The sequence below is a fragment of the Phyllostomus discolor genome, chromosome 10, assembly GCF_004126475.2.
Source record: "Phyllostomus discolor isolate MPI-MPIP mPhyDis1 chromosome 10, mPhyDis1.pri.v3, whole genome shotgun sequence".
NCBI classification, from domain to species: domain Eukaryota; kingdom Metazoa; phylum Chordata; class Mammalia; order Chiroptera; family Phyllostomidae; genus Phyllostomus; species Phyllostomus discolor.
Window position 1 is genome coordinate 3925589 of NC_040912.2, and position 24262 is coordinate 3949850.

A 24262-nucleotide genomic window follows, 5' to 3' on the forward strand; every position below is an offset into this window, starting at 1 on the left:
GGAGTGAGGGAGACGGCTGAAACACTTTCGTACGTGTGCAACTTGCAAGATATTTATGGGATATTTATGATATTAATGTCCCCGGCTTCCTTCCCGATTTCTATTTCCTAAGAAACAATACAGGGCTGAGACATTCACAAGTCCTTCTGGGGTTTAACCTGGTCACTTTTTCTCCACACTGGACCTCTGAAATTTCACAGATTAATGAGAATGTTCAAGTAGGATATCCACAAGCCATAATTTTATTTTAGATTAGTTGAGTTATATTAAGTGATCATTATATTATTCATGACATGCTAACCAGGTTGCACCATGTGGTAATGCTGTGAAGTCTGATTAATTATTACATACGCTTTCTGAGCTTGGCTGAGGAGCTTACACTATAGAAAGGGCCCACTGTTGGATGTTTCTGCATACAAAAAAAAGTCAAATGCTTCCCAAAGGAGAAATGTGTTGTGCTAATTCCACAAAACGTGCTCTGGGGGGGCACGATAGCACGTTTGTTGTTTTTTTTTTTTTTTTGAAGATTTTATTTATTTTTAGAACGGGAAGAGAGGGAGATAGAGAGACAGAGAGAAACATCAATGTGTGGTTGCTGGGGGTCGTGGCCTGCAACCCAGGCATGTGCCCTGACTGGGAATTGAACCTGCGATGCTTTGGTTTGCAGCCCGCGCTCAATCCACTGAGCTACGCCAGCCAGGGCTCAATAGCACGGTTTTAATAGAACGGGCTTCGGAGTCCGACGTTCCGGGTTCAAGTCAGGGGGCGGCTGTGATGGGAAGGTGGGCACATGCTCCCCAGCCTGCCTCTGCTCCCTCCAGGAGCCGTGATGCTCGGGGGCACGGCGTGCACACGCACAGAGCTCGGCCAGGGTCCCGGCTGTGGTCCCGGATGAACAGCTGTTGGCCAGCAACCCTCTCCCTCTGCTGCCCCTCACTGTTGTACGTGCATATAAAGAAGTAGCAGGAAAGCCCTGGCTGGCGTAGCTCAGTGGATTGAGCGTGGGCTGCGAACCAAAGTGTTGCAGGTTCGATTCCCAGTCAGGGTACATGCCTGGGTTGCAGGCCACGGCCCCCAGCAACCGCACATGAATGTTTCTCTCTCTCTCTCTCTCTCTCTCTCTCCCTCCTTCCCTTCCCTCTCTAAAAATAAATAAATAAAATTAAAAAAAAAAGAAGTAGCAGGAAAAACAATCCAAAAGCTTAAAATTCTATGCATTCTTTATTTCTTATGTGTTGAGTTCAGTTTTCCCTGATGCACAGACATGTTATTTTCCAGCTGCCCAATGACTTAAATTAAAAAAAAAAAACCACTTTAGTATGAAAAGAAAATGGATGTGGACCTGAACTCTCTCAACCCCGCCCCTGAACATTGGAAGAACCCTCAGGAACATTCTGGTCTCGATTTCCCGCTCAGCGTCCTGTATGTAGGACAGTGCACTTGAGCGCGCTCCCTGGGAGCGGTTGGAGGAAGCCGCCCAGTGAGAAGCACCGAGGTTTTGCCAACAGCTCGTACGGAACGCTTCCGTGGAAGTTCCAGATCTGGCTCAGCCGGATCGGTTTGGAAAAGGGGAGAGACGGCTTCCATCAGTGAACATGAGGAGCCAAAGGCCCATTACTCCTGAGAGGGGTTGATGGAGTTCGCTGACAATGGACGATTCCACCAGAGGGGAACTCTTCGGACTTGCTGTGTGGCTTCTGTGTTTAAAAGGGAATGCACGGGGGGAGAAAGAACCCACCAGCGGGAAGCAGACTCTCAGGGGGCCGTGGGCAAGGAGGACACGAGACCGAGAGCTGCACCCGCGTGCTCCCTTGTGCCAGGTTCTGCTCGGCCTGACTCCAGGCAGAGCTGCAGGACAGCGTGGGAAAAGGGGCCGGGACCGGTCCAGGCCACAGGTCCGACTGTGAGCCCACCTGCACGAATCCTTTAAGCACCTGGATGCTGGTATTTAAAGAGAAATAAGTAGGTCCTCTCCCTTCTCTCTGAAACAACAAAAAAGGAAGAGACTGAATGGATCCTATCAAGAGATGACGCCCTGGTCTGAGCAGCGTGCATGGCAGAAATGACAAGTGGCAGCGTGACTGCAGTCTGCGGGAGAACCTGGCCCCCAGAGGCAGGTGGACGGCCACAGCCGGGCAGTGTCCCCCACCCTCTGCACGGAGGCCTCCGCGTGAGAGCCACCTGCCCTGGGCTCCTCCTCCTCTCGGGCCTTGACTTAGTTGAAGCAAGCTGCTTTTCTCCTCTAAGCCCGGTTTGCTTCCTTTGTGAAACGGAATTAGGAATGTTACCCGCTTTGCCCTGGCCAAGTGACTCAGTGGATTGGAGCGTCATCCCATACACCAAAAGGCTGCGTGTTTGATCCCTGGTCTGGGGACACGTGGGCGGCCACTGATCCATGTTTCCCTCTCACAGGGAAGTTTCTCTACCTCTCTCTCCCTTCCTCTCTCTGTAAAATCAACAAACACATCCTTGGGCGAGGATTTAAAAAAAAAAGAATTTCACTTGCTTTATGTGCTGCTTATGAGGATTCAGTGAGGAAATGCATGGGAAGTGCTTAGCATGACGGTGGTCCCAAAGTGCTCGCATGTGGTCCATGCGGCCTGCTGGTGTTCTGCGCATGCCCTGGGCCAGCAGAGGGCTGTCCGCAACAGGCCCTGCACTCTGGACCACTCGGGCCTCTGCTTGCATACGGTCTGTTCCTGAATTACGCATTTCAGGCTTCATTCCTTTCTGACCTCCTGGCCCGACAGCCGTGCGCTGTGACACACTCCGTCATGTACACGGAAAACAGGACGGTGGTATTTACACGGAGTGTGCTTGCTCATTACAGGCAGTGGCAGTCTGGCACACGCCTCCCCGGCTTTAAACAGTTGGCTGAGCGTCACCTGTGACCCTCTGAGCGGCCACGGTGTTTGTGTAAAAAGCGCGTGGGGGGCAAACTACAGCTAGAGGAACAGACATAAATGGTGTGTTTGGAGAGTGAGTTGGTGCAAGCTGTTCGCACGAGCCAGCGCCTCGTCGGACGAAGACCGTCTCGTAGACCCACGTCTCAGAGTGACGTGTTCTCTGGTTTTCATTCGAGACTCTCTGGGAGCAGAGCTTCCCGGTGTTAGGAGGCTCAGCACGTGTCTCTTTTTCCTGGGGCGGTAGCGTGGGTCCTCCCCTCCCGCCGTGTGTGCCGCCCCTTGCACCACACAGCCTTGTGCCTGAGACTCGGCCCTACGCCTTCTCCTCCCCGTGGTCTTGTCTCCGACGCCGGGGACAGGGGCTGTGGGAGGCATCATCCACCTGTGGGCCTCGGTGGCCATCAGAATCCACTGTCTAGAGGCATATTCAAATCACCCCCGCCGATGATGGAAATTTCCGTAAAGACCACCGTGGTCCCCTGTGCCCTTTGCAGGGCACGTTCGGCATCTGGTGTCTCTGAGTGACAGATTCCTGATGGAAACGCAGACCGAAACGCAGAGCCTGGAGACGCCGCTGGCAAACAGGGAGAAGACCAGGGAGTCTGGGGCGTGGGGATACAGTGACGAGGAAAATGTTCCACGGACACGAAGGCCAGTGTGAATCGTATCGCCGAGAACACACGTCTGTTTTTTAACGTGTTTTGGGTTTTTACTATTTTTCTTAACAATAGTGAACTGTAAGCCAGTCGACAGCGTGATTTCAATGCCTCGATCCGTCAGCGCTATGAGGCTGTGTGATATTGCGGAGCCAGTTTTACACCAGTGGACGAATCTGCCGACATGCTTGCCTGTCGGGTCCTTGTAGTCATTTTATTAACTTAGTAATTTCAGAGAAGATTTCTCGTAAGCACAGATCAGTCCTCCCTGCACAATGAAATGAGGCCTCCAGGTATTTTCCGCAAACTGCCCCCCACGGTTGATGCCGTTGGGCAGTGCGGTGTGTCCGGGGGCTTCGAAGGCCATCGCGTGGCCATGGCACGTGGGCGGGCTCCGTCCCCGGGGAGCACGTTCCCGCCCCTGGAGCTCCTGCCTGTGCAAGTCAGGGGCCCCCGCCTCCCCTTTCCTCCCTTGGGGTGGCGGGGGGGGGGGGTTGAAGGCCAGGGCTTCAGGCCCCCGGAAACGGAGACAGTTGCCTGCTGGTGCTAAGCCTTGAATGGATTCGGGGGTCTCTGGGGAGTCTGGGTCTTCGCGGTGCCCACGCGGGGACTGGGGAGGTCTGCACTCCTTCCCCAGCAGAGTAGCTGCTCGTGTGTGGAATGCGCCCCCTTCTGGAAGTAGCTCAACACAACAGCCTGCAGAACATGGAGTTGGGGGGTGTTCCTTTATTCCAAGGACAGTGTCACTGTGGAAAGACAAAATCTGCCCTGGGCAGGGCCCTCAGAACGATGTGAATGAGTTTACCAGCATTTCGAGTGTCATTTTCTCCCCGAGACAAACAGACTGGAAAGGAGATGACAAAGAAATGGCGTTTACGTGGACACTTTGCTTGGTGGTGGTGCTTAGGCTTCCAGTGACTCTGAGGACCACGTTCAGAACTTTCCAGCACCCTGGAACGCGCCTGAGTCACTTCCTCATCCCGTTTTATCCATGTTTTTGGGAAACCTCTGCCAAGTATCTGTTTATCAAAGTGCTGATGCTGTCAGACAAACATATGGGTGAGGAGGTAGAACAAGGCGCAGCCTTCTTCTCCAAGAATAGATGTCGGTTGTGTCTGTCTTGTTTAACTCGGGCATGTCATTAGCTGCGGCTGAAGAAGTACAGATTTTTCCTTGTGAACACCTATCCACGCAGAGTGAGAGCGTAGGGTGGGAGTTTGGGACCACGGGGACGCATCTTTGCCAACAGACTCCCAAAGTGCCCCTGCCGACGTGTGCTGTGCCTGCCTGGGGCGTCGGAAGACCCCCGCACTCCCCACGTGAGCCCCTTGACTGCTGTATCTCTCTGGCCTCACGGAACCTCTTTCCTCAGTCTCCCGGCAAAGCTGATTATCACCACACCTCCCTCACCGGGCTGGTAGGATGTGCTCTCTGAACGGTAGCGCTCCAAACAGATATTCACAGTTATGCTGGGTGTGTGTGTGTGTATCCCTCCTTACTTCCCCAGAGTTTCTAAGGCAGTTCATGACTACCATCTTCAATAAAATCGGGAGAGCTTATTTAGAAATGGAGAGCCATTTGCCAAAAAGAAAAAATAACAGGGCTGTGAGATGAAGGAGGTGCCCACAAGACTGTCACTCCAGCTTCCGAGAGGAAGAGGTGAGGTGGGGTGGGGGCGACGGAGCAGGGGAGAGGGGTGCTGTCCCCCCTGACCCCCCCAGCCCCCCAGTGCGAGTGTGGTGTGGGAGGGAAGCAGGGGTCCAGGGAAGGACGCGGTACGGAAAGAGGGTGCGGGGGGGTGCCTGACAGTGGAACCCCGTCAGAGAGGATGTGGGCAGTCGCCAGAATTCCTGGAAAACTCCCAGGGGATGACCCGCAGCTGATCTCTGTAGCAGAGCGATGGCACCATTGTTATTCGGGTGTTTTAAAAGCAGGGCAAGGCCCTAATTTTTACGGCAGAAGACAGTGGACCGTATCCAAAAGACGAAGGATGTGTTTCTGGTGTTCGGGTGTCCGTATGCCCAACCCATCGTTACCGCCTCTGCCGTCGAATGTCTGCTTTTGCTTTTAGGTAGTTGCGTATCTAAAGACATTTCCTACAAATTTTATTGTATTTTGGCCTACATCTATGAACTTGCTCCCCCTCTTTGAAGAAAAATCCCGTCTTTGGAAGGCCGAGGGGGTGGCATGTCAGCGGGGGGATGCGGGAGCCCTGGAAGGGGTTCTGCCCGGGGCCGCCGGGACCAGGCTGTGCGGTTGGGGCGGCGATGGTACAGCCTCTGGGCTCGGTCTCCTCGCCTGCGAGGCAAGTGCATTGGGCCAACCACGGAAGGAAGGTCCTTCTCCATCCTACACTTCGATCATTACATGAAAACCGGCTCCCCGTCTCCATTCCCCTATGCTGAAGCTATGCAACGCACATTTATGGACTGCACCTTTAAGAGTATCACCCCCCCCCCCGCCCCCGCAGCCCAAGAGAAGTGAACACCACAGCAAGCAGCTATGCACACACCTGACAGGTACGCAGATACGGTGGGTGGCGTGGTGGGCGCCACAGCTCTCCACTGGGGTTGGAGACGGGCCTTTGTCTCCCCTGCGGCCCCTGGACTCAGTGGCCTCTGAGTCACATCTCCTGGGATCTTTCTCTACCCTTCCATCAAGTCACAGAAAACACTGGGCTTTCTCCCTGTGACGTTTCCTGTCCTCGGGCCCCACCTACTTTCTTTGCTTTAGAATTTGATTTCCTTTGACACCGTGGGCCTCAGGGACCACTGCGATCCTGTCCCACCGCCCAGGTGTCCCAGCAGACACCACTTTATCTGAAGAGGCGGGGAGGGGCGCGGTGGCCCGCCCAGGGACTTCGCTGCCTCACATTTGTCTGCTCGTCTTCACTGCCCGGGACCGAGGAGGGATGCACAGGTGGTCAGACCCCCAGAACCAGGTGTGCACGGAACAGCTGAGAGTGGGCTGCAGGCGCGTCCGTGTTTCTCCAGACTGGCTGGAGCAGTGTTGGCTCCAGGGATACTTGGGGGGGGGGCGCCCTTCCCGAGGCCGCGGGGAGGGGCCCGTTGTTAGCGTGCCATTAGCCTCCTTTCAGTGGCCTTCAGACTCGTCAACACACACTTCCTCTGTGACCCTCTTCGGGGGCTACTAACTGAGTAATGGCATCTAACTTACAGAGGTGTTGTTTCCTTAACTCAGGTTTCCAACCTTTCCGATCCACTTAGTTCGCCGTACACATCACAGGGCCACATCACAGGGCCACGTCACAGGGCCACGTCACACAGCAGTTTGCCCCCAGAGCAAACTCAGAGAGGGGGTGTGGGCAAGCAGAACATCAACCCCATGCTGTGGCCAAGGGGGAGAAAAAAGCAGTAGGCGTAAAAAAAAGAACAAAGAAAGAATAAAATACAGTGAGTGAATCACACGTTAATCACCTTTTTCATCGGTCCCTAAACTGCCGGCCCAGAGAATACCGTGTATGAAGCCGTTAACAGCAACAACCACAACCAGAGAAAACATTCCGTGGACTCGTCAGCATTCTAACTCAGCACGCTGCCTGTGACAAGGGACACCCCGGAAAGCGGTCCCTTTGAAGCCTGTTTTGCCTGAAAGCGATTATTTCTGTTGTAGCTCTGTGACGGGTGGGGGGGCGCGGGGGGCGGCAGGGGCAGGCCCTAGCTGCGTCTCCCAGGTGTGCTCACGTGTTCCTCACCTGCCGTGGGCAGGTGCCGATCAGATCTCCAGACTCACCGGCACACGCACCAGGTGACAGCCCCCCCGGGGGCCTGGACTGATGGCAGTTCTCACACTCCCATGGACACACCATTGATCCCTGTGACCCAGGATATACACGCCCGTGAGCTTCGCCAAGGTTACGGCGCGCACCTGCTGTTCCCGGGTGTCACCGGTTGCAGTTTCACAACAGGCCGGGCAGGGTCTGAGAATGCGTGTGTTTGGCGTGGAAAGTTTCCCCGGAAGAGGCCCGAGAAAGGCTGAAATCGATGCTGCAGTGCTGCACGCGACGGGAGTTGGAAGCCGGGAGGCTGCCTGTCTGCTTCAAGCATGTCCCCCCCAGGCTAGGAACTTAGGAGGCGCCTCCAAATGCCAGGGCGGCTCTGCGGCCACCGCGGCACCTCCAACGAGGAGCAGACACGCAGACGGAACGGCGTTTCCTCTCTGCAACAAATCACCGAGTGTTTTCTGTAGACTGGCTGCATGTGCGTGCGGGGCAGGCGGGGCCAGCCTGCCGGGACCGCGAGCCTCAGCCTCAGCCTCAGCCTCAGCCCCATCCCCATCCCTTCCCCGTCGGCGCCGGAGACCTCTCCCTAAACTTGCTCGCTCCCCACGGGGGGGGGGGGGGGGGGGGGGGGGCGGGGGGGGGGAATCGAAGCTGCTGGCTCGCTGTCAGAGCTGCTTTATTGTCACCACTTACAAAGGTCACTGGAATTAATTGGCTCCTTACATTCCATATTGTAAATTGGCTTTTTTTTTTGACACATTTACGGGAAAGTGGCAGGATCTAAGTGGCTGGTTATTATCTTTTGGTGGGTGTTTTTTTTTTTTTTTTTTTGGCTCCTATCATAAGCCAGGGAACCAATGATAACTCAGAAATCACAGTCGTAGGGAGAAAAAAAATTGCCTGCAGTTTGAAAGAAGCCGACTCCATTAACTGTTGGGTTAGTGGGACTACAAGGAAGGCCAGGGCCTCGGAGACGGAATGCACGTTCTCCCTGGGTGCCCGCGTCTTTGCGGGGCCCATTAAAGGGGGCAGCGAGCACCCCCAACTGGCCCGGTCTGTCTGGACGCGCACTCCTGCTAGCGGCGCCCTGCTACGAGACGGGAGGCATGAATTAACCCCACCGCGCTCCGTGAATCATCCATGAATCATGGATGCCCCCGTTTACTGAGAGTAACTCCGTCTCCCAGGAATCGCTTCTGGAACTAACAGGGAGCAGCATCAGTTGCAGGACCGGGGGCACCCTGCCCCTCTCCATGGATATTTCACACCCTTACTTCCTCCCTTCTTATTGTTCATAGTACCCCCTCTTCACCAAACTGGAGAGGTCCTACTCACACGCGCAAGCCTGCGTCCCCCGAAATGCGAGGCTCGGGAACAAGGACATAGTGTTAAAAAGGAATAAATTAGGGGCAGGTGAAGCCATCCAGCTCCGTGCCAGCAGAGGGAAGGGGGCGGTGGGCTCGGGCAAACAAGCCTCTGGAATCGGAACCCAGCCTCAAAGCCGCCCTGCGGGGAGGCTGTTCATTACCAGGGACGACAGGGACTCTCCCGGCTGCCCTGCCCGGATGGCTTCGCCCGCTGCGTGTCACTTCCAGCTGCATTAGCAATCAGACGGTTGCGCCGTCCCTCCCGACCAGCCACCAGCGAGGGGGAGTCATTCAGGGGAAGTCGTTCACCCCAAGCCGCAAGCTGTGGGCTGGCAGACAGTCAGCAACTGTGGGCGACACTCTCATTCCCCACTCCGCGCCGGGGTTCCAGCTCTGGACACACGGCAGCGGCGCCTTCCCCTGCCTCCGCTGGGTGCCGGGGAGACAACTGCCCCGTTTGGGGGGATGGGTTTCGACACCCAGACCGAAGGGCGCTCCGCCGGCCCTCACCCATACCGTGAAGAAGAGGGGGCGAGGGGGGACCCGGCCAGCGCCCCCTGCCCCCCCCCTTCTCTCCTCTCCCCGGCCCCCTCTTCGCTCCCTGCCCCTCGCCTCCCGCCGCGCTTCCTCGCTACCCCCGCACTGGTCCTCCGCGGGCCGCCGGCTCGGAAACGCCCGCAGGGGAAGCGAGCATCGCGCCCGGCTGGGCCGGCGCGGAGCCCGGGGGCCCCTGCGTGTCCATCCCTTCTCGGAAGTGGAAGGGAGCGAGGAGGCTCCCGGCATCCCGGCAGCAGGAGCGCGGCACGGCAGAGCCGAGCCGTGGAAGCACGCGCCAGATGGAGCCGAGAGGAGAAACGCAGCCCGGCTCCACAGCGAGGCACGTCTCCAACTTACCTCGCGAAGCGGCGGGCGCGGCGAGCGCGGCGGCACCCCGGCGCCCCTGCGTGTGGGTCGCCTGGCTCCCGAGCCGCGGGGATCACATGGCCGTGCTCCTGCCGGGCGTGAAGAGGTGCGCGCGTGTGTGTGTGATCGAGTACACACAGGCATGTGCCGTAGGTGTGCACGCGCGCCCACACACGCCAGCCTCCAGCTCCGCGCTCCGCGCTGGGAAGGGAAGGGAGGCGGGCCGCCGCCGCCGCTCGGACGGCCTCGCCCGTCCCGGAGCCGCGCTCAGTCGGCCGGCTGGGGCTCCCCGCGCCGGGAGCACCGGTCCCCGGGGCCCGCGGGCCTGCTCGCCGTCTCCATGGCGGGCGGCCGGCTAGTGGCGCAGCGCTCACCCCATCAGCTGTCGCGCTGACACGGAGCTGCCAGCTCGGCGGTCGTTAATAACCGAGCGCCTCCGCGGCCCGGGAGGAGCCAGTGGCTCCGGGCCGCCGGGAGGGGGCGCTCGCGGCTGCTCCCGCCCGGTTGGCTGCCGCGGCCTGTCTGTTCCGTGTCGCTGCTGCTTGGGATGAAATAAATGAAACAGGTTCGCACATCTTCTGGGGATCGGCGCCCCTCCCTCCCTGCCTGCCTCCCTCCCTCCCTCCCTCCTGCTTCCCCCCTCCCCCACCTCCCTGCCTTCTTCCCACCCTTCCTCCCCCGCCCTTTTTTTTTTTTTTTTTTTTTTTGAGGGGGAGGAATTTTTGGACAAGTTTTTCTTTTTTTTTTTTTTTAGGTTATCAGTCTTTCAGAGAAACTGTTTTCTCTCTGAAAATAGCTGGGCACACTACTACTTAGAAGAATTTCCCAAATGGTACCCCCCCCCCCCACCCCCCACCCCCGGGAGGGTCGCAGAGGCCCCAGCTCCTTCTCCGGGAAGTTCCGGGAGGGAGAGGAGGCAGGGCCGCGTCGCTGGAGAAGAGCTAGCGGAGCCGCCCGGGGCTGCCTGCCGGGGCGGCCCTCGCCTCGCCAGAGGTCCTCCCGGTTTCAGCAGAGGCGCGTGCGGCTCAGTAACGTTGTTTTTAAAGCAGTGGCATTTTCTCTCTGGGTTGACCAGATTTTTAAAAATAAAGCGTGTTCACAACATTGGCATATGAGGGGGTGTTTTGAAAAATATGTATTTCCAATTGCATCCACTCACTTCTCCTTATGTGATGCGATTAACCTGCCAGCCACATAGGAGCCGGAGCTTGTGGGGGTGTTGGGTGTGTGTGTGTGCGTGCGTGCGCGTGTGTTTAGGGTGTATGTTTTACCATTCTGGGGCACTGTTTCAACTGTAACATATTAAATACTCAAGAAAACGATTTTTCTTTGTTCTTAGACCTATCAACTCTGAATGTATATTCTCCAGGAAAATGTGCTATGTACTCTGAATTAGGTAAAAGACTTACTGAATTATCAGAAATTGGGGGAAACACCGAAAAGCCTAACATTGTGTATTTCTGAAGGAACATCTGTGAATAAATAGTGAACAATTTTTAAACATGCTCGTTGTACAACCTTAATTAGCATAGTAGTAAACCATGTTATTGAGAAGAATGAAACATGGGATTAATTTATCAACAGGTCAAAAATAGGCTAAATTCATGATGTAGCCCTAGTTTTGAGAGGCTGCCCTCTAGTGGAGTAGAAAGAAATGACGCTTTTGTGTTTTCCTATGTTTACTTGGGGCATGGAAAAACCTCTAGTCTAATTCCTCCCTAAGTGTTTACTGAAATGACCCAGACCAGCAGTCTGCAGCTATGATGATCACGATGCCAGAAAATGAAATAAAACAATGTGTTATTTCTAACAACGGAATGTGTTTACTCTGCGGTTTTCTTTTAAAAGTTTCCAAACGCTTTATGTTTTCCGTCTGTGAAAATGTATTCAAAGAGCTTTCAAACTTTGGGATATGAATAGATTCAAGACCAATGTAGTTTCTTGATTAATCTGATAATCCTTATTCCAGACTGTTACTGCAAGCTTTTATTCTTTACCGGGGACGCTGGCGATTACTCTGTGAATGTTAGGGACCTGAGGTCGAGTGTGGGGGGGTTGTGACCGAGAGCCCACACAGAATTAAATGCCCTCGGATAATGGAGGTAACCGTCCTCATCGCCCCTCCCCCAGGTTTACTCTTTCCAGCTTCAATTTCTTGCGTATTTCAAGTCACTTCAACACTTTCAGGATTTTATCTCCACATAGGAACCAGTAATATTAAAATTGTGATAATTATTTGAGAAGAAGAATTTTTCATTTCCTGCCATTGGTTCCTTAAGCATTTCATTTTGCTTGATTGGTATTGATTGTGTAATTGACAAATCCAGCGATCAAACCAATTATAATGTACTCTCGTAATGAAGGTAAGTGGTGATAATCAAACAGGTGATTAAGCTACGTTCTTGGTTTCTAAATGAAACCAGCTATCATACCTAATCTTTAAAATTTTAGTCTCTTCCAGGAATCAAAAAATATCCAAGCTTTAACTTTGTGAGAGCAGGACATTCTAAATGCTACCTGCTGCCATATCACAGGGCACTGTTTTAACTAAATGGTTACCTTTTTTGGCATCTAGGGAGTGAGATTACTTTTGTTACAAGTGTCTTTTTGATGTAGGCATATCTATGATAAATTCAAAAGGCTTCATACTTGTTTTTACAAACGTAAGGCCATGGAACATTAGGAGTGAGCCTCCAGTGCGTGGGAGCAAACAACTCTGGCTTTGGGTATGAAAAAGGGTGAGAATCGTGTTCTTTGATCGTAGCTTCCTTTTGCTGCAAGAGCTTCAGCAGCTTAGTAGAAACCGGTGTTTCCGGTGATTGGCACCTGTCCGCCAGGGCTCTCGTTTACTGCAAATATGAGAAGTGACTCTCCCAAAAGACATGTTAGAAACTTACCAAGTCATCGCATCTTCATGAAGTATCAAATGGAGACATTAAATGGTGACTGAATACGGATTGCAGGGCTTTTGAATTTGTACGATTGTCAAGGGTCATCAAATCAGAGCCAGAGAATCTTAAAACTGTAGCGCCCCATCTTGGCCAGGAGGCTCAGTTGGTGGGAGCCTTGTCCCATGCACCGAAAGGTTGCGGGTTCAGTCCCCGGTCTGGACACACACCTAGGCTGCGGGTTCTGTCCTGGTCTTGGTGTGTACAGGGGGCACTCAGGGGATGTTCCTCTCTCACGTCGATGCTTCTCTTCCTCCCACCCTTCCTCTCTCTCTGAGATCAACGAACATATCCTTGGGTGAAGGTTAAAAAAAACACACAAAAAACTCCAGTGCCCCGCAGCTGAGGCGGGGAGCAGGAATGAGAGCCCCCGGGTCTTCCGAGACTTTTCCCACCATGCCGCCCTCTCCCACCTCCTGGCTCACTGACAGATCTCTGCCTTCTCTTCTTTTCTTCCCCCTCTTTTCTCTTCCTTTTCAAGTATTTTTCTTTATGATCTACTGAACCTTGAGAGAAGATTACCCTTGGAAATGCACTCTGATACCTGGACGTACCTGTCGGCTACCTTGCAGCGAATGCCGGCAGGGTTTCCCGAATGAGTAGCCCGTTCCGATTACAATGGCTGAAATGATTGCACAACGTAAATGAATAATTACAGTCCTTTAGTGATGTTGAAAGGGTTCTGCCTTCATTATCAGGCATGAAAATACAGGGGTAAAGTGCGTATCTATTCATTGATTTAAGGTTGAGGTTATGAATTCGCGAAGATGGTTGGTAGATAGTCCAGTTCGTGGACTCCTGGGCAGTGCGTTCCGTTGCTGCTGCTGCTGTCAGGGAGTCATCTGGGTAGCGGCTCCGAGGGCGAGTTCAAGGGCAGACTGCCTGGCCCTGAGTGCCACCTGGCTACTCCCTAGCCTTGTGACCCTGAGCAAGAACGTGACATCGCTGCCCCTCAGTTTCCCCCAGGGTCACGACGAGGGTGAAGGCAGCGCGTGTGAGTAAAATCGTAGCTCGGTGCCCGGGACACACTCGGCTGGAGGGAGTGTTCGGCACCAGCACTGTGGTCGTTACTGTCCTGGTCACCGTCGTCGCTGTCATCGCCTCGGCATCATTTGCTGCACCTGTCCCCTGCGTTTGGAGAGCCCCTTGTACCCCTTACAGCAGGTGCCTGCCTCTCGCCTGTCCACCGAGTCCTGGGCCGGTCAGCTTGGTTCAACGGCTGCTTCCCCTGCGGAGTCTTCTGAGACCCTCTACCCAGATATGCTGCTTCTTTGACCCCAAATAGCATCCTTTATCTCATCAATCACTAATCACTTTTTAAACGTAGTCTAATTATCTCTATAATTTGAATCATTTCCCTTTTTAGCTTATAAGGTGCTCCTGGAGGGCATTGATTTCTTATTCATCGTTAAGCTCCGTAGCACATAAAAACAAGGAGAAAACATTTGTTGAATCAAAACTATATGTTTCAAAAGTTATTTACACTTCACAACTTTTTATTTCCCGTTGTGTAGAAAACACCTGCTCAGAGAAATTAGGTCCCTCGCCCCATATCCCCAAACGATGAAATAATGGAGCTAAAATTTGAACTCAGTTCCGGCTGCCTACAGAGTCTTGGCTCTTGTTACTGCACAAGGTGCTCAATATTTATTTGTAAATAAATGCTTGATCGATGACCGAGCCAACAGATTCGACGCAGTCAGCAACAAGCGTGCTAAAAATAAAACACTATTTTAAAGGAATGAATTCTATGCATTGGACAGTGGGTACTTTGATTCCCATTTGTGAGACCGTGCGTTTTGCTTATTCGGTGGTTGATGACAGAATTTCCATGACGGGCACGATCCGAGAAACGGACCTCCGGAGACACGCGGTGCCCAGCAGGGGAGGATGCGCCGCGGTCACCGGAAAGCAAAATAAGCGTGTGTGGCCGCCGATGAGGAGGGGCTGACCCCGGGCGGGGGGGGCTCTCCAGTGACAGGGTCCTTTGGGGTGTAACTCTGACAGCAGACGGGCTCTTCAGTGGGAACCAGGGTGGGAGGGGAGCGGCGGTGGCTGTCTGTGGGAAGGTCGCACTAAACAAGGCTGGGTCAGAGCCTCGTCTGCCTTTTCACGGGGTCTTTAAAAGTAGAATCGGAGGAAAGACGGGTTTCTCATTTCACGGCAGGTCTCATTCTTAACGAGGGATGTGACCGCAGTTGTGGAAGGGGAGTAATTTCGCCACTTGAGGAGATTCTCAGCCGGGACTCAGAAAGATGGCAGAAATCGAGGAGGCAATAATCCCGGTCGTGTGTCTGTTCGTTAGACTCCTTCCTCCTTCCCCCTCGGCCCCGGGTCTGTCCCTGGAGACCCAGCCCCCATCCGGGTTTGTCTCTGCATCCCTCCGTTCTTTTCTCTCAGAGGGCTGACCTTCACTGCTTCCCTAGCCATGGAAGTAGAGAAGCAGTAAAGTGATTTTAAAAACATATGTATATGTAGTTGGTAGATAGGTAAGTAGCAAGAGAGACAGGTAGTTTGTAAGTTGCACAGAAATAGTGGAAAAGAAGTATATCAAAAAAGGATCAGGCCTGGCTGGCGTAGCTCAGTGGATTGAGCGCGGCTGCGAACCAAAGTGTCGCAGGTTCGATTCCCAGCCAGGGCACATGCCTGGGTTGCAGGCCATAACCCCCAGCAACTGCACACTGATGCTTCTCTCCCTCCCTCTCTCTCTCTCTGTCTCCCTCCCTTCCCTTTCTAAAAAATAAATAAATAAATCTTAAAAAAAAAAGATTCTTTAAAAAAAAAAAAAAGGATCTATACCCAACCATTGGGGGTAGTTACCTTTTATGGGCTGTAGGGGGGTTTTATTTTCTTTCGTATTTCTCAAACTTCCTACAGTCAATATGTATTAGTATATTTATAATAAAGATAATGGCTAGTATTTTAAAGATAAGATATGAAATTCATTTCAATAGAACTTTACTTCTGTAACTGGCACCATCTTGTTTAGTAAAATACCTAACCTAATTTAGTAAAAACCTAATTTAGTAAATACCTAATTTAGTAAAATACCTAACTTAGTATTCGATTCCCTCCATGATTTAATAATTAAACCAGCAACAACAACAGTAGACAGCATTTTTATGGAGCACTTCTTTGCCTACGAGTCTGGTAAGAGTTCTCCCTGAATTGTCTCAGTCCATCCTCCCCATTAAAATACTAGGTAGCTATTCGTCTCATTGTATGGATCAGAAAAACTGAGGGCTGAGTGTGCAAAAACTTTCATTGCTCACGGGAGCTGGCACTCAAACCAAAGTGTGTCTGCCTCCAAGGCTGACTGGTGTGACCACTGTCACACTAAGACTCTGGTACGTGGCCCATGTGGCTGTCCTGTCATTCTCGCCATTCCCAACCCCAGCGCCTGCCACCTGCAGCCGTACCCGGGGCCTCAGCCTGTCCTGAGCGGGTCCTGCGTGGTCCATGCTCGCCTGTTTGCTCCTTCTGTGAGCGAGCACGCCAGTTCCGCAGGCTTCTGCGTGAAACCCCCGTCCGGGAAGAAGCCCCCTGCTCTCAATGAAAAGTAGCATGTCGCTTATTTTGTCACATTTATCATATTCCTCTTCTCTTGTTACACACGTATCTCATTTAGGGGTTATCTGTGCCGAGAAGGTGAGCAACCTGAAGGCAAGAAATGGGTCCTCTTTGCTCCTGGCATGCTCGATTCAGTGCAGCTTGCATGTGAAAGGCCGGTGTTTGGTTCATTAAACCTCAGGGGGTGACCCGAGGAGTAATTAACTACTCTCTTCAGTGTGCTAGTTTTGTTGCAAACATTTGAGGTCAAGTCAGAGGATCACTGTGTTGCTAAAAGACCTCCCGCCACAGGGTAAGTTGGGTCAGATCAGGGACGTCAGCTGCACTGAAGGTCATTCGTAAGGAAGCCGTTGCTGGTGGAAGAACACACAGTCTTTGACGTGTGTGGCCTTTGTCTGCTGGCCGCTCCTCTCTTCACCTTCTTTCCTTGGCACATATTAGATGCAGCTGGGTTCGTGTAAGTTCTAGGCAAACATTGAATACCGAGCACCAGGATGGTATGTAAGTTCTAGACAAAAAACTGAGGACCAGGATGGCATGAGAGGACATTTTGCCTTGTGTCCAAAGTTCTTGCGCAGAATCTGTTGCATGGGTTTTTTTGTTGTTGTTGTTTGTTTGTTTGTTTTTGCTTTTATGTGGGTTCTTTGTAAAGGTGGCTACTGAAAATTATCAGTTTATATTTAAGCAAAAGGTCAAGGCAGTGATTTCTGAGCAAGAGAAGGCAAACTTCTCTTGTCAGTAAACTACTTATGCATCTAGTCATACTGCATCATCCAGCGGCTGAAGGGTCATTTGGATCCTCACGAGTGTTTTGTGTCACCTTTGCTCCACCTCCAGCAGATGGGAGAGCAGAGGTGACGGGATGCCCTTCTTGGCTGATGGCCGCCTGTCCGTTGGAGGAGAGCATGGGAGGTCCGGGCTGGAGTTCTCTGCTCCTTCAGTGATGTGGCGTCATTCCTTCAGCGTGGGGCTGGGGTCTTCCGGAACGGAGGCCTCTCACCGCACCAGCAAGGTGGCAGAGGAGGTGGGGACTTCTGTGGTTGTCACCCACACTGATGCCACAGCTGGAATTCCAGCTTTAAATCTCAGAATTACCTTCACCCCACCCTATCATCCTACTATATCCTGGTAGGGCCACTTGTGGGGGGCGCGGATGCTCAGATCTTGAGTCATTGGACCACCTTCGGAAATGACCCGACTGGGTGATGAGGTAGAGGTGGTTCTGGGCACATAGCCAGCGCTCCATACAGATTTACTTTTGAGGGGTGCCGCCTTGTTTGATGATCACTCTGAGCTTTATTCAGGCCCGGATCTCCCGGGGTTCAGCCTCTGCATCAGCGGGTTTCTGACTCCGGGAGCTGGAAAGGGTAGAAGTTCTGGGAAGTACGAGGAATGCTGAAATCACGTCCAATGTGTCTGGACAACTGGACAGCATTCGGGGGGCCTGTCGGTGGCATTCAGTGACCTCTGCTGTGGCTAGAGCAGACCCAAGCGGGCCAGGACAAGGGAAAGCGGGCCGGCCCCCGCCCTTCTCCTCTGTTTGGAGTTTGCGAGTAGCTGCCCATACTGAGTCTGTGTGGTGATCAGGATGCTTTTCGCCCGTGAGGGAACAGTCCCTCCCTATTTAAAACTAGTTTAGGTTTAAAACAAACTTAGGTTAAACGTAGGTCAACCCTACGTGCTAGGTATCCTGGGGACGTGCAGTCTCGCGGGCTCTCGTCTGGACGGAGGGAAGCTGGGCCTCGGAGACAACCTGGCCGTGGACTCAAACACTGGAGACCCCTCTCTTCCCCCTTGCCTGCATCCCTTGGAGTGTTGGGTTTCTTCCCTCTTCACGTGTCCGGCAGCCTGGCCACCGAGGACCTCCCAAGTCCTTCGCCTCAGTTCTGCACCGGAGACAGGACTGTCCCTTCTCTCAGTTCCAGTTTGAGAACCGTGGGGGGAAGATCTCTGGCCGGCACTGCTCAGGCCATCCGCTTCTCCGTGGATAAAGTCTTCTCTTCCTTCTTACCCCTCCCCTGCAAACTGGAGGGCGGAGGCCAGGAGAAGTTGCCCGGGAAAGGGAAGGCGAGCAGTCCAGCAGCGGTGAGGACGCAATAACGTGAGATGTCACGCACGGGTGCTGTGCCCCAGGCCCGGGGCTCGGTACGCACTTGACTCCAGCGGCTCTCGTTTCTTACCTCTTCCTGGAGGCAGATCTTGCTGCGCTCACAGATGATCACAGATGAAGACCTCCCACGGCACAGCTTGTACGTGGCAGAGCCTGGGTCAGAGGCCCGCTCGTGCCGAGCCTGAGCTTTGAACCGGGCACTGTGCTGAGCGCTGTGCTGTTCGTCACCCGATGAGATTACCCACGAGCGCTCACGTGGGTTTGTCTGCAGCGCGGTGGTGCGGTCTGGCCGGCAGGCCTCTGCTTCTCAGCCCAGCCGCACAGCCAGCGGGCATGGTGGCCGGAGCCTGGTCCTTTCTGCTGTCCCCTGCTGTCCTCGGCCTTTAGCTGAGATCAAGGCCCTGTGACCTTCCGCCTCCATCAGATCCCTGGTCCAGCCGCTGTCTGCAACGTGGCCCTCTGTTGTGCTTGTGGGCGACTGGACGTTTGGGGCAGGGCTCTCCCCAGCCTGCCCCTCATGCCACGCGCTGTTCTCCATGCCCGGGAGGAGGCCCTGGCATCCACTCGCATCCCATCACCTGGCTGCGTCCGCACGAGACCTCCCCAGTCTCCTCACTCTCCCATTCCTCTCTGCTGAGCAGGTCTGCCGTCCTTTCCTCGGTCTCCCAGGCCTCCTCCTTTTCCTCCTCCGGCCGAACTCTAATTTCCTTCTGGGACCTGATTGTTGCTCTGACCCTGGGGCTTGGAGAACACTCCCTTCCCCACGCCCGAGGGCCGAGGATGTGGGGGGCTGCCCGTGCATGTCCACGAGTGTCCACGGGAGCTCGTGCCCTCTGGCTCCCCGGGGCCCGATGGCAAGCCATCCATGTCACGCCCCTTCACAGGACGCTTCCCACTCCCCACGCTGTCTGATGGTGCTCGTCGCTCTGCACGCACGGGGCCCCTGGCACCGCGCACTGTCTGTGTGAGCAGCTGACCTTTGAGCTCCCCTGAACTGGTTTTTACTTCTTTGTTATTTGCTTCAGCTGCTGTAGTCCTGCCTGTTTACCCAGGGAAGTTCAGGGTCTTTTGGTTTCCTCTTCAGCTTTACATCTCGGATCTACCATCCCGTCAGGAATTTCTGCTGATTTTTTCTGCACCTTTTCTTTAAAAAAATATTTATTTATTTTTAGAGAGGGAAGGAAGGGAGACAGAGAGAGAGAGAGAGAAACATTAATGTGCATTTGCTGGGGGCCGTGGCCTGCAACCCAGGCATGTGCCCTGACTGTGAATCAAACCTGCGATGCTTTGGTTCGCAGCCCGTGCTCAATCCACTGAGCTACACCAGCCAGGGCTAGCTGCACCTTTTCTTGAACCATCTTCTCCCTCTGCCTGGTCTCCGTCCTCTCATGTCTCGGTTGCTGCACTTGCTTCCAACTTCCAACTTCATCTCCGGGCCAGCTTCTAGATCATCCAGTGTTAAAACACAAAGCAAACCAACAAAACAAAATAAAACAAACAAAAACACCACTGATGTGTTTCTTATGATAAGCAGAAAAGTATTTGACACCCCATAACCTGGCTCTCAGGCCCCCAGGCCTACCCCCACCTGGTCCCATGTCGCCCCAGCCACATCACGAGTTGCTGCCCTCGAGCACATGCTGGTTTTTGTCTCTTCTGGGTCTTCACCGACACCATCGAGGACGCTGGGAGTGCCGCCCCGCCCCTCACAGCCAGGACCCCGCGCTGCTGTAGCCAGGCAGCCCTCCCGCTGTTCACACCCGCAAGTCCTCAGCCCACCCTTCCCTCCTGCGGGGCATCCGTGCCCCTGCCGGGAGCAGCTGGGACGGGCGCTGTCCCTCTGTGCCCGCGGTACAGAGGGGCTGACCCAACGTATTGCCCGAGTATGTGGGCAGATGGGTCTGGAGTAGCGTTGATGGGGAAGTCGCAGCGGTTTAAACACAGCAGCGTTCCGTCTGTAAATCTGCCATCGTGGCCCGTAGACTTGTGCAGATTGACATCAGGGTTCTGCCCTGGTTCGTGTGCCAGCCATGGCCGTAACCTGTGGCTCACCGGTCAGAGGCACCCGCTTGGTTCACACGGAGGCCCGGGGGTGCGGACGGTGGCCCCGAGGGGGTAAGGCCCGTCACAGACTCTAGAAAGAAGACCTCACAACATCCTGTCACAACATCCTGTCACAACATCCTGTCACGACAACTTGTCACTGGTGGGGAGCGGTGTTCTGTTTGGTACAAGCTTAATATTTTAAATCTTGTTGTTACATTTATGATTGCAGTTGTCTAGGAAAATACAAATGGTTTTCCTTGACCATCCATAAAGGGCGGTGGAATAGATCCGAATGTGAAGTATATATCACTCTTCAGACGCAAGCAATTATGCGTGCTGCCATTATGAAAGTATCTCGAATGATAATAAATAGCATTTGTTGAGTGTTAACTACGTGCGGAGCCCAGGAATGGGGCGAGCGCCGCGTACACCCGTTTTACCTCGGCAGTGCTGTGAGGCCGCTAGGCATTGGCCCTTCTCCACAGAGGAGGAAACGGGGTTCAGAGAGGTCGCCCGCTCTGCAGTCAACAGGTGGTGAGGAGCTCGGGCGGAATTACAGGTTTCTCCCCCTCAAATGCCGTGTGAGACCCCCTCATTTTCCCCTCTGCATGTTCTCCGGGAAAACTTTAGCTTCCTGAGTTTGCTTGTTTGTAACTGAGTTCACACGGCGCTCTCACAGGAGGACACCAACGACGGTCTAGCTGCGGTTCGCTCTTCTCACTCTGACGTCCTTGCCTGCACTCCTGCCTTCTAATCGGACGGCTCCAACATAGCGCGGGCGCATCTCGAAACTCTTGTCCTCCAAGGCCGGCGTGGCATCGACTCAGATAACTTTTTAAGATTTTCATGTTGGTTTTATTCTAGGATAGGGGTGACTTTTAGAGTCAATATTTAAGCTGAATAATGATCGTGCCCCTCTATTAAACAAGTCAGCTAAGTGTGTCGTCCTAAAAATAAGAAAATAAATGGCTTACTAGGTAACATACATAAAACTTGCACATAGCTATACATAAAACCGCTTTACGTTTCATTTTTTAAATATATTTGTGACCATAAAAAGGCACAATGTACAGACTTTCCTAACAACAGAATTTCAGAGCTTCAGCAAAGGTGATCGCTCTAGAGGAAATGGAAGATGGGAAGCCGAGGTCTCTAGGCGGAGACAGAAAAGGGATGAGACGGGCTTAGGTGTGGAAGGCAAGGAAATCCTTTAAAATACATTCCCATGAAAGCACCACGTGTCCCTTTTGTGCAACCTGGTATCTTTCATTCTCTTCCACAGACACGATGCAGAAAATGAGTAAATTAACCCTCAGCGGTAAGAGTACTCTTCCATCCTTAGCCTTTTGTAAAGGGTACTTGTTAGCACAACAGTCAATGAATATTCAGATTTGGGGGTTCTCCCAGGGTGGGGACGGGGACTGCTCCCTGCCAGCTGAGCCTGAGCCTGCGTGCAGGCTGCAGGGTAGGGAGAACCCTGGCTGGCTGGCCTGGGGCAGCGGGGGCTCCCCCACAGTCCCCATTGCTAAGGAAACGGCTCATTCTGTCTGCACGCGCTCTGAATAGATTCTCATTTGAAGTCTAGTGCTCAAACCGTGAGGATCGCATTACGGAGCCCAGAAAGGAAGGAGGGGAGAAAGAAATGTTTGAAAGTGCCACCGAGCATTCACAAAGCATCCCACTGTAACAACGTTCCAGGAGACAGAAGGTGCGTGTATTTTTGCCGCATTCCGGGCTATTTTGGTATTACAGAGGCAAATTCCTCTGCCTTTTCCGTGTAATGAAAATAAGCAAAGCAGATGTTCTTTGACCTGTTCTGAATTCCTGCTCTCGCGAGGGTCTCCCTCAGAAGTGCGCCCTAGAGCGCAGGGAGGGTCAGATGCGGATTTTCACGGAGATCCAGGTTTGCTTCCTTGGGCTTTGTTAACCAAGTGGTATAGTGCCGTCTCCATGCCAATAAAAAAAATTTTAAAAATGTTCGGAATCAGACTTCAACATGCGCAGCCTCCAGATTGTCTCTGTTCCATTCAGAATGGCCACACTGCAAGCTGGTGCTCAGGGCTCTTTCAGCAGCATCCAGTGCAGCTTTGAAGGAAGAAACACTGCTTCTAGAAGGTTCCTGCTCTGCTTTCCTGCTCCTGGTGAGAAGTCAGATGTCTTCCTTTCTCCCTCTCCCTGGAAAGTACGCTGCAGGGACCTTGTTTACAACATACTCTCCACCATGGTCGCTCCCATTCTTTGATAGGGGCAGTTGACATTTTCTTAAATGTGAGGACAGCCCGAGCAGAAGGCCGTGCAGGCGTTAGTAGCTCCGTTTTGAGCTCCTGGAATCTTCCATGCATCCATATAGCAATTAGTTTCCAAAGGAGGAATGCACGTGCAGTCATGGATTCCGTGGTGTTTTGCTGTTTAGCTGACACTCCTAGCAGCGAGGTGACTTGTCCTCACGGAAACAAGAGACCAAACGTTACCCTTGGACTCCGGGGCCGACTGGAGCTGTGCTCCGGGGGTGGCCCCTGTGGGCGGAAGTAAGTGCTCGGGTCCCCCCTGGGAACACCTGTGGCTAACGCTGCTGACCAGCCGGAAACCCAAACACAAGCCTGATACGTTTATTTCCTTCGTGGATTCTTAAAGGTCAATAAGTGGAAAATTAATGGACATCAAAGCCAGCAGCATTGTCAGAAAGTCTTGGGTTTTTTTTTTTTAACGTTTCCTTTTTCTTCGACTTGACTCAAATGTATTGGCAGTTGTGCATTTTTAGTACACATATATTTCAAGTAGCTGTCTCCTTCAGATTTCCTGCCTGACCAAGTTTGAGAAATGCCAATAGTCTGAGTTGCTTTCTAGAATTTAATTGTGTCCCAACGCCATTTAAAGGGTCCTCAAGCCCTGGCTGGCGTAGTTCAGTGGATTGAGCTCGGGCTGCGAACCAGGCATCGCAGGTTCGATTCCCAGTCAGGGCACATGCCAGGGTTGCAGGCCACGATCCCCAGCAACTGCACATTGATGTTTCTCTCTCTCTCTCTCCCTTCCCTCTCTAAAAATAAATAAATAAATAAAATCTTTTTTAAAAAAGGGCCCTCAATTACAAAGAAAGGCGGTGGAAGTCCATGGTCACCGATCCTGTGGCTCCACCCTCACGGGCTCTGAGGACAGGTCTTCACTCCATCTGGAAACGAGCAGCCTGATGTGCCAGCCGTTTCTGATCAGAGGGGGTGGTGGCTGTGAACTGCCTCCTCCATGTGTCTGTCAGCACTTCCGCCGTCGAGCCAGTGACGAGAGAATCCCGACACTGGGACTCACTGTGGAGTTTCTGACTTCAGTTGCATGTACACATGGCCCGTATTGGCTATGCTGTCAAGGTCAGGCAAAGGTCAGGCTGTGCGTGCCTTGGCGTTGTCGGTACTCAGCTCGTGCTGCGCACAGTGAGCCTTCGGAGAGGAGACCAAACCGGATTGTCAGAGAGGAGAAACACAGCCAACTCATCATTTATCAGTGACCCTTTGCCTGGCTTGATCGAGCGCCACATGATTGGAAACAGCAAATGGTTAACTGGACTCAACATCCAGCTCCTGCATTGTCCACGTCTCCTTGTCACCCATCACTCTCTGTGAAATAGCCTCTGTGTGTGTGTACGAGGGATGACATCACGCCGAGAGGACGGAGTCACATCTGTCTGTCAAGCAGCCTTGTGCTGTGTCAGGCCTGTGTGGTTATATTTGTATTTCATTCTCTTAGTGGGGAATTCTCCAAAGGTCTCCAGGCACCATGAGTCATCACAGCAGTCCTGGCTGCCTGCAGCTGTCACACCTGCCGTCCTCGGGAACCGATGTACATTTCAATCACCACCGAGCATCCTCCGGTTTTTGGAGAAGGTCAGTGGTGGCTGGCTGGCCTCAGCTGGTTGGTGGGCCACATGGAGTGTACGCACGGAATCATCTGGAAGGCCGTGGGACCCCCTCCCCACCAACGTCGTGGGGCGGGGGCTCCAGGAAGAACCAAGTGTATTTCTTT

At 53.2% G+C, this 24262-nt stretch overlaps 2 protein-coding genes across 3 annotated transcripts in view; one reads left to right on the forward strand and one right to left on the reverse strand.

Annotated features, from left to right (window-relative positions):
- Positions 1-10074, reverse strand: part of LRRN3 (leucine rich repeat neuronal 3) — a 34001-nt gene extending 23927 nt beyond the window's left edge. The window contains exon 1 of the mRNA XM_028525638.2: positions 9566-10074. The gene's annotated coding sequence lies outside the window, so the exon portion shown is untranslated. The remainder of the gene's footprint in view (positions 1-9565) is intronic.
- The window catches only part of IMMP2L (inner mitochondrial membrane peptidase subunit 2), a 596245-nt gene that overhangs the window by 288109 nt on the left and 283874 nt on the right, over positions 1-24262 (forward strand). The gene's annotated exons all lie outside the window — the stretch shown is intronic.